Raw genomic sequence first — 7,260 nt, 5'->3', positions numbered from 1 at the left:
GGCGAGACTTATAAGCAGCAATCTGGTTGAAAGAAGAGGCCAGATGCCTTGTCTTGAAGCTGCATATGCTTAGTGAACGCAGGCTCATATTGAGATCTTTCATGTATTTGGGGTTCAAAGAGCGGGACCCCAAAGATTGCTCCCAGTGGCAGCTGGGGTATTGACTGCAGTCGGTGTAAAAAAAGTGTGGTCTCCATCCGTTTCGAATAACAGGTGATGTAATCTGGAATAAATCACCTCACCTCTCTGGGACCTTAGTTTTCCTGACTACAAAATTAGGGATCACCTAGTACAAACACATGAAGGCTATTTCAGAGCAAAACTACTCACACTAATTCTTACTGTTGAGACTCTATCGCTGCAGAGCAATGACCAACTTCACCTGGACACTTGAGTTCCTGCCCATTTAGTTTGTATCAGTCCTACCAAAGCAAAATGAGGGTTCAGATAAGAAAATTCCATGTCTTTGATCTACTGTCAATACTTAAGCTGGTCCTCCCTTTGGAAAGAGGTCATGGCTGCACCAGTGGTGTCATCTTTTAAGTGGAGAGACTGAATGGCTATCCCCCATTTCCTTTTGGATACTTTCTGCATTCTGAATGCAGAAACTGAGCAAAACCTGTTCCCTGTAGGCACAGCCAGAAGAGGTAGGGAGAAGCCCAAGGGCCAGAATTCCTTGTCAGGACCGGCCCGGTGGCGCACTGCTACAGTGCGCCGCTTGGAAGTGCGGCGACACTCCCGCCGAGGGTTCGGATCCCACATGCAGATCGGCCACTCACTGGCTGAGCGGGGGGGTGCGGGTGCAACACCGAGGGTTGCGATCCCGTTGCTGGTCCCGGTCCGGTACGGGCGCAACACTGAGGGTTGCGATCCGTTGCCGGTCACGAAAAAAGACAAAAAGGAAAAAAAAAAAAAACAGAATTCCTTGTTAGCATGATTTTGTTTGTGGGAGAAGCCATCATCCCATTTCCTGTCCTAGCTAATGCAGCATCACATTCGAATCCCTCACTTTATGCTACTTTGATGACGCTCTGTCTTATACGGTGATCAGTAATGTTTCTTTCCTTTAGCTTAATAAGCAAAAACTTTATTTTGTGCTACCATGGCACCAACTCATCTTCTGAGATCCAGCTGGTTTTTCTAGTTCTCTGTGTACCCAGCACTCAGCTCCTATCTCCAGGAGGGCATGTGAGCAGATCACCTTTCACAGCAAAGTGGAGTAAAGTGACATAATGAAGTCTGTGCAATTATTTGCTTTTACAGCTGTCTTTCACACTGTAGTGTGGAATTCCCTGAGAATAAGAATTTTATTCATCTTCTTATCTCCCTGAACCCAGCACAGGACTTGACACGTTCAAATAAATGCCAAGTAAGTGAATGAAGCCATTCAAAGAAAGCAGTCTTGGGAGGATTCTGCAACCAAAGCCTGAGTTAGGTCCCTTTATCGTACTCCTCACAGTGTCCCACACTCACCTTTGAGTCCCTGTCACACTATAATTTAAGACTAATTGCAGTGGTTGTTTAATGTCTTTGTTGCTAGACTGTGAAGTGTCCACTCCCTGAGCCCTGGGGCTGTGTCTGTTTTGCTCATAGCTGTGACACAGAGCAGGCACTTAATAAATATTTGTTTAATAAGACAAGAAAATAATTTTTGGCAGTCAGAAGAAAAAGTACACACTGCTATAACTTAATGCTTATACTTTATAAACTGTTCATTATCTAGAACATTTTGAGCACTGTGTCAATGATAATAATGAGTTTGTACTATATATAAAGTATGTGGCTAATGGCACCATTTCTGATGTCATGGATGATGATCTTCTAGGCATTGAAAAACAAAAGCAACGTGTTATCAAAAATGGCCTCATTCCACCTTTTACCAATTTCTATTTTGACTAGAGAATTGTAGTGAGAAAAATGCATTTTGTTTGGGTGGGTGGGGGGGACCTTTGTATGATAAGAACACACAAATGAATTAAAATCTACTTTTGTGCTGGCATCAATGTATGTCGAAAAAGTACTTCTGTGGCTGTAGCTTGAGAATTTTTAATTAAAGGATTTGGTTGGGCAAATTGAGTGTTTCTCGCCACCATTACACTGATGAAATTCAATCAGGCATTCTGTGTACTCTGTAATGTCACAGCTCAGACGATCCAGCAGAGTTCTGTCCTCAGGAAAAGTCACTTTTGTGTATGTGAGTTTTCCCATGATTCTTTGCTTTCCTTCTCAAAGAATAGAACTTGAAGAACAGGAAACTAAAGAGAAAGTTGCAGGGAAGAGGAAAAGAGATGTGAGAGAAGTCAAGCAAATGGGGAGAGTGCTGGTCTCCTGGGGCAGAACACGGACAACTTTATACAGCAAAGCACACACATGCATGCGACAAACATGCTACCAATTTTGACTCAAGCTGTCTTTTTCTCAACTCAAAAGGCTTTTTCTAGCATCTAGGCACCTACAGGTAGAAAATCTTCATGATTTTCTGAAAGAGCAAATGTTGTCTGCTTTGCCCTTTAGACTTAGAGGCTTGATCTTTACCCTGGAAACTCATTTTTTTCTAAAAGGATTTAAATGACTTCCATGTGATAAACCTGATTCCTTTTGCATGTTCTCAGCCAACTTAATGATGGGGCCTCAGTACAAAATGGGAAACCCCTAATCCTCAGATCTGAAAAGTCTACCTACTCATCTGGAGCAGATGCATGAAAGAAAAAAAATGAAGTTTAAAGAGAGAGGCAAGAAAGGGTAATATATCAGATGCCAGGCACAATAAAAATGCCATATTCCTCAGGGTCTACTTGCTCCCTCTCACTAGGGAGGAGATCAGAATTTGCAAGGACTTGTCCTATCTTCAGAGAGAAGGGACACTGGGTGGAAGGTAACAGCTGGAGAACTGAGAACTAGCACAGCCTTCGTAGCACCAGCCATACCGTTGTGAACCCATGTTGCCCTTCCTTAGTAGAGTGAGACTGAGCACGTGTATTTCCATCAGTCTTATGCAGAGGTGTGCATTCTTGTTCCACCTGATGCAGCTGGCGGCCCTGAGGGAATCTTTCCTAGGGCCGCCCTGGGCACAAATCCCAGGGATACTCTCCTCCACATCACACTGAATCTGATCAAAAGGGCATCCAAGTCAGCTTTACAGGGGAAGAAAACATTAAAGTGCAAACTGAAGAAAGGAGGTGTCCTGGAAATCTTTCCTAGGGCCGCCCTGGGCACAAATCCCCAGGGATACTCTCTTCCACATCACACTGAATCTGATTAAGAGGGCATCAAAGTCAGCTTTACAGGGGAAGAAAACATTAAAGTGCAAACTGAAGAAAGGAGGTGTCCTGGAAGAATTGGATTGCACAGCTTCTATGTTTTAGTGATAACTAGGAAATTAGGGCGGCTTTTATGCAATAGACTCATTTTTTATTTTTTATGGCAGCCACAGGCTGGCAGAGTCATATCACCGTCTCCTCACTATTTGATGGCTGGGAGCCTGAGGCTCATGGAGCTTTCTAGATCCCCTCTGTCTATCCTAAGAGTGGCTCTAGAATTGGCCAGCCCCTTCTCCCCCAGCCACATGCACCCAAGGCTGGTTTTCCTGGATACAAGCATCTCCAGGGGTTCCCCCACAGGACTCTATGTCCACACGCTGCCTGGTGGCCAATTCCAATCAACCCTTTTCTCATGTTTTCTGAGTCCTGGCCTTGAGTTTCTTTCTGTCCCTGCAGAATCAGAATGAGTTTTTGGCTGGTGTACTAGCTTGCTTGGGCTGCCACAGCAAAGTACCACAGACTGGGTGATTCCACAACAGAAACATGACATCTCACAGTCCTGAGGGCAGTGTTGCAAGGGCCATATGCCACTTCCTCTCATGTGGCAGTGGCAGTGACTCAGTCGCAGGGCTATGTCTGACTGTGAGGACATGGGGACACCATCTATCCTTGCACCCAGCAAGCAGTGGAGGCACGTGGAGTGGCTGGCTCTTGGTCTCCCCAATAACCCTCTGCCCTGGGCTCTCCATCCTGATCCTGTCCTGGCCACTCTGGCCCATACTGCTTAACTTATCTTTACTCCTAACACGAATCATCCAACCTCATTGAAAACATTTCCTGTCTTGCTAAGTGATTTCTTCCTCACCGCTGCCCTGGTTGACTTATCTGAATATGTATGCCTAGCCCGCACCTACTAGTTTATAAGCTTTTGGGGAGACAAAATTTGCATCCTATAGCACTTTATTGTGGTACCTGCACGTTACCTAGGAAAAGTTCGAGCCCAGAAGCCGATATGGACAGAGCCTTCCCACCTTCCCCTAAGAGAAGTGTACCTAGCCCAGTGCTGAACTAAGGGCTTCATGTGACATTAGATTTCCTGGAAATAAAAGGAAAATAAATAACATTTCAGACTATTAATTAGTGTCATCACATGTATGCTGGTGACATGTATGAGTGTAGCTCAATGAGAGTGTTGTGGCACATAATCCCACACCTGGTCTTAGCAGAATACCACGGGGGTGCAGGTGTGCGGGGGAATCCCACAAAGGCTTCGTGGAAGTTTGGGGTTGGGCGGATGGGAGAGCAGTACTCTGTGGTGGTGAAGTCCACTGATCAGAGACAGAGCCAGGCTGAGCACCCAAGTCCATCTTCGCCTTACCACCCAAGCCTCAGTTTCCCCATTTGTAGAATGGGGCTAGTATGGCCTGTCTCCCAGGGTTGCTGTACAGAATAAACAAGATGATGGTGACAAGCACTGGCCCTGAGCTTCCATCCACTGAGTGGGTAGTGACCGAGGAATGAGCAGGTCTCCAGGAGTAGGGGAGCAGCCCGGCCAGGGGGCAGGAGCCACTCTGTGCTGAGGACTGACGGAGGAAGGCTGTGTGGGAGGTTAGGTGGGCGGATGAGGGGTTTCTATGCTGGGCCATTCAATGTTGACATTAGAGGAAGAGGTCTGTTTCTAAGCTGAGGTTCACATAACTAAAGCTAGGATTAGGGTGCCTTGGCCTGGCTCTGGACATTCCCACCTTGCCCCTGACTGTCTTTATGTTCCCTCCTCCTTCCGCAGGAACAGGATGCCTGGTCCCCTCCTCTGCCTGACGAGCAGTTCCCCTCCACCTGGGAGTGTTGCAGCCGTCACCATGTACAGGGCCAGTCCTGCCACTGAGTGAGTCACTAGGACGTTCGCAGTCCCTGGCACTGGTCTCTGTCTCCCACCACGACCCCTTTCACCAGGATGGCACTCAGGGTGGTGGCAGAACCTTGGCCTCCTGGCTGCCGAACCCTCGCTTCCGTTTCATCCAAAAACTCCAGCAACCATGGGGGAGGGAGATGCAGGCACCAGATACCTGCCTGAGCCAGCAGCGTCGGGCTCATGCGACCTGCTGACCAGTGTCGGTCCTGGAGCACACAATGTCCTAGTACTGTCTGACCCATTGACGTCTCTTGCTGCCCTGGCTCAGGAAAGCATCTGGACGTGCTCTGCTTCCTCATGCCCTACAAGTGGGTTTTGTAGCCAACAAAGGTCTCAACTGCTGTCAGCGTGGTCCTAGAAATTCTCCCCTTCAAGTCTGCAGCTGTGAGTAAGGGAAGGGTGTGGGTGCACGTGCTCAGGTGCGATCGTGGTTCAGAAAATGAATATCCTGGGGCTTATTCCTATGCCTTACAGAAAACACTCTCCCCTCACTCTAGAATTAGAATGAGTTGGAGCAGAGCAGGTCAAATTTGGGATAATCCATGTCTAGGAAAAATTATACTCCATTTCAATGGGGTATCCCAAAATGTGAAAGATAATTTGAAACACAGACCATAAAATTCAACTATCCTCCTTTCCAAAATTGTTATTTTAATGCACATAAAATCTGTTCAAAATAAACCCCAAGAACAGCCTTGGCAGGGGAAAAAAAGGCAGTTTTGACCCCCTTCAGTGCGCTTGCTTCCTTTCGAAGTTGTATGCGGGATAGGGAGGTGCGCATTGGGGTGAGTGGCGCCACGATCACACCAGAGCTTCCTGCTCCCGGCTCACCTGGTTCACCTGCCCTCAGCCTGCTGAGTCACACACAGCCAAGGTTGACAGGCCCCACAGGAAAAAAACAAAAGATGCTTCAAGTTAGCTGAGGGCATGCATCTAATTCTGAACTTATCCGGAATGGCACCCCTTAGAGCAGCCACTGGAGATGATGAGAAATATGAGAAGGTGGAGGGTCTCACCTATGGCAGGGCTCAGCACTCTTTCATTTACAAATGTCTGGATTGTAAATAGTTTAGGCTGTGCAGGCCACATACGGTGTGACCACTCAATTCTGGTGTTGATGCTCTGGACATAGATAATGCACAGAAAAATGAGAGCATCTGTGTTCCAACATGATACACGATTTATACAAGCAGTGGACTGACTTGGCTGGCAGACTGTAGTCTGCCACCTCCTGCCCCATGGACTCTGAAACCACCCCCAGTCTGTGTAGGATATGGTCTGTCTCTTTGGAAGGAACTAAAACGTGGAAGGCTTGGTTCTGGGGTGTATATTTCTACACAGCTGTGTGTACGTGAGACAGAGAGAGAGAGAGAGAGAGAGAGAAAATGTGGAAATGTAGGACATTGAAAATATTTGAATGACAGGTAAAGAATGGGGTGGAGCAGAGAAATAATATGAGACAGAGAGAGAGAGAGAGAGAGAGAAAATGTGGGAATGTAGGACATTGAAAATATTTGAATGACAGGTAAAGAATGGGGTGGAGCAGAGAAATAATTGCCTGCATAATCTGAATGAATCATGTTCTTATTTCCTCTATGCCTATTAATGTGCCACAGGGCACTGGTGCAGTGCCAGATGCACAGCAAAGCTTCAGAAGAAATGAACTTGTTGAAGATGGTAGAAGGAAGCTTCAGAAGAAATGAATTTGTTAAAGATGGTAGAAGTGTTCCTGGTGTTGATAAAGACACAGAATACTCCTGTATTGCACTTCCTCCTAGTTACTATAAACTTTATTATATTTTCAATGTAGACAATGGTTTACCTAGATTGGACAGGGCAGGAGCCAGGCATTCTTACCTTTCTGGGAGTGCCCGTATGGCGTTCCTCTGTTCTAGCCAGAAAGAGAGTACAGAGCTGTATGCATTGTAACTTGGTAGCCGTTTTCACTGGATCACAGAATATTAAAGATACATGTGATTTTAGAGATCATCAGGTCAAAAAAATTGTGTTTACAATTGAGGAAACTAAGGATCTACACAGTCTAAAATAATCATACAGAGAGACAAGAAAGTAACGGCAGATCTTTGA

The sequence above is a fragment of the Galeopterus variegatus genome, unplaced genomic scaffold (assembly GCF_000696425.1).
Source record: "Galeopterus variegatus unplaced genomic scaffold, G_variegatus-3.0.2 Scaffold2449, whole genome shotgun sequence".
Lineage (NCBI taxonomy): Eukaryota > Metazoa > Chordata > Mammalia > Dermoptera > Cynocephalidae > Galeopterus > Galeopterus variegatus.
The sequence above is the reverse complement of the archived record's forward strand: the minus strand, read 5'-3'. Positions refer to the sequence as shown.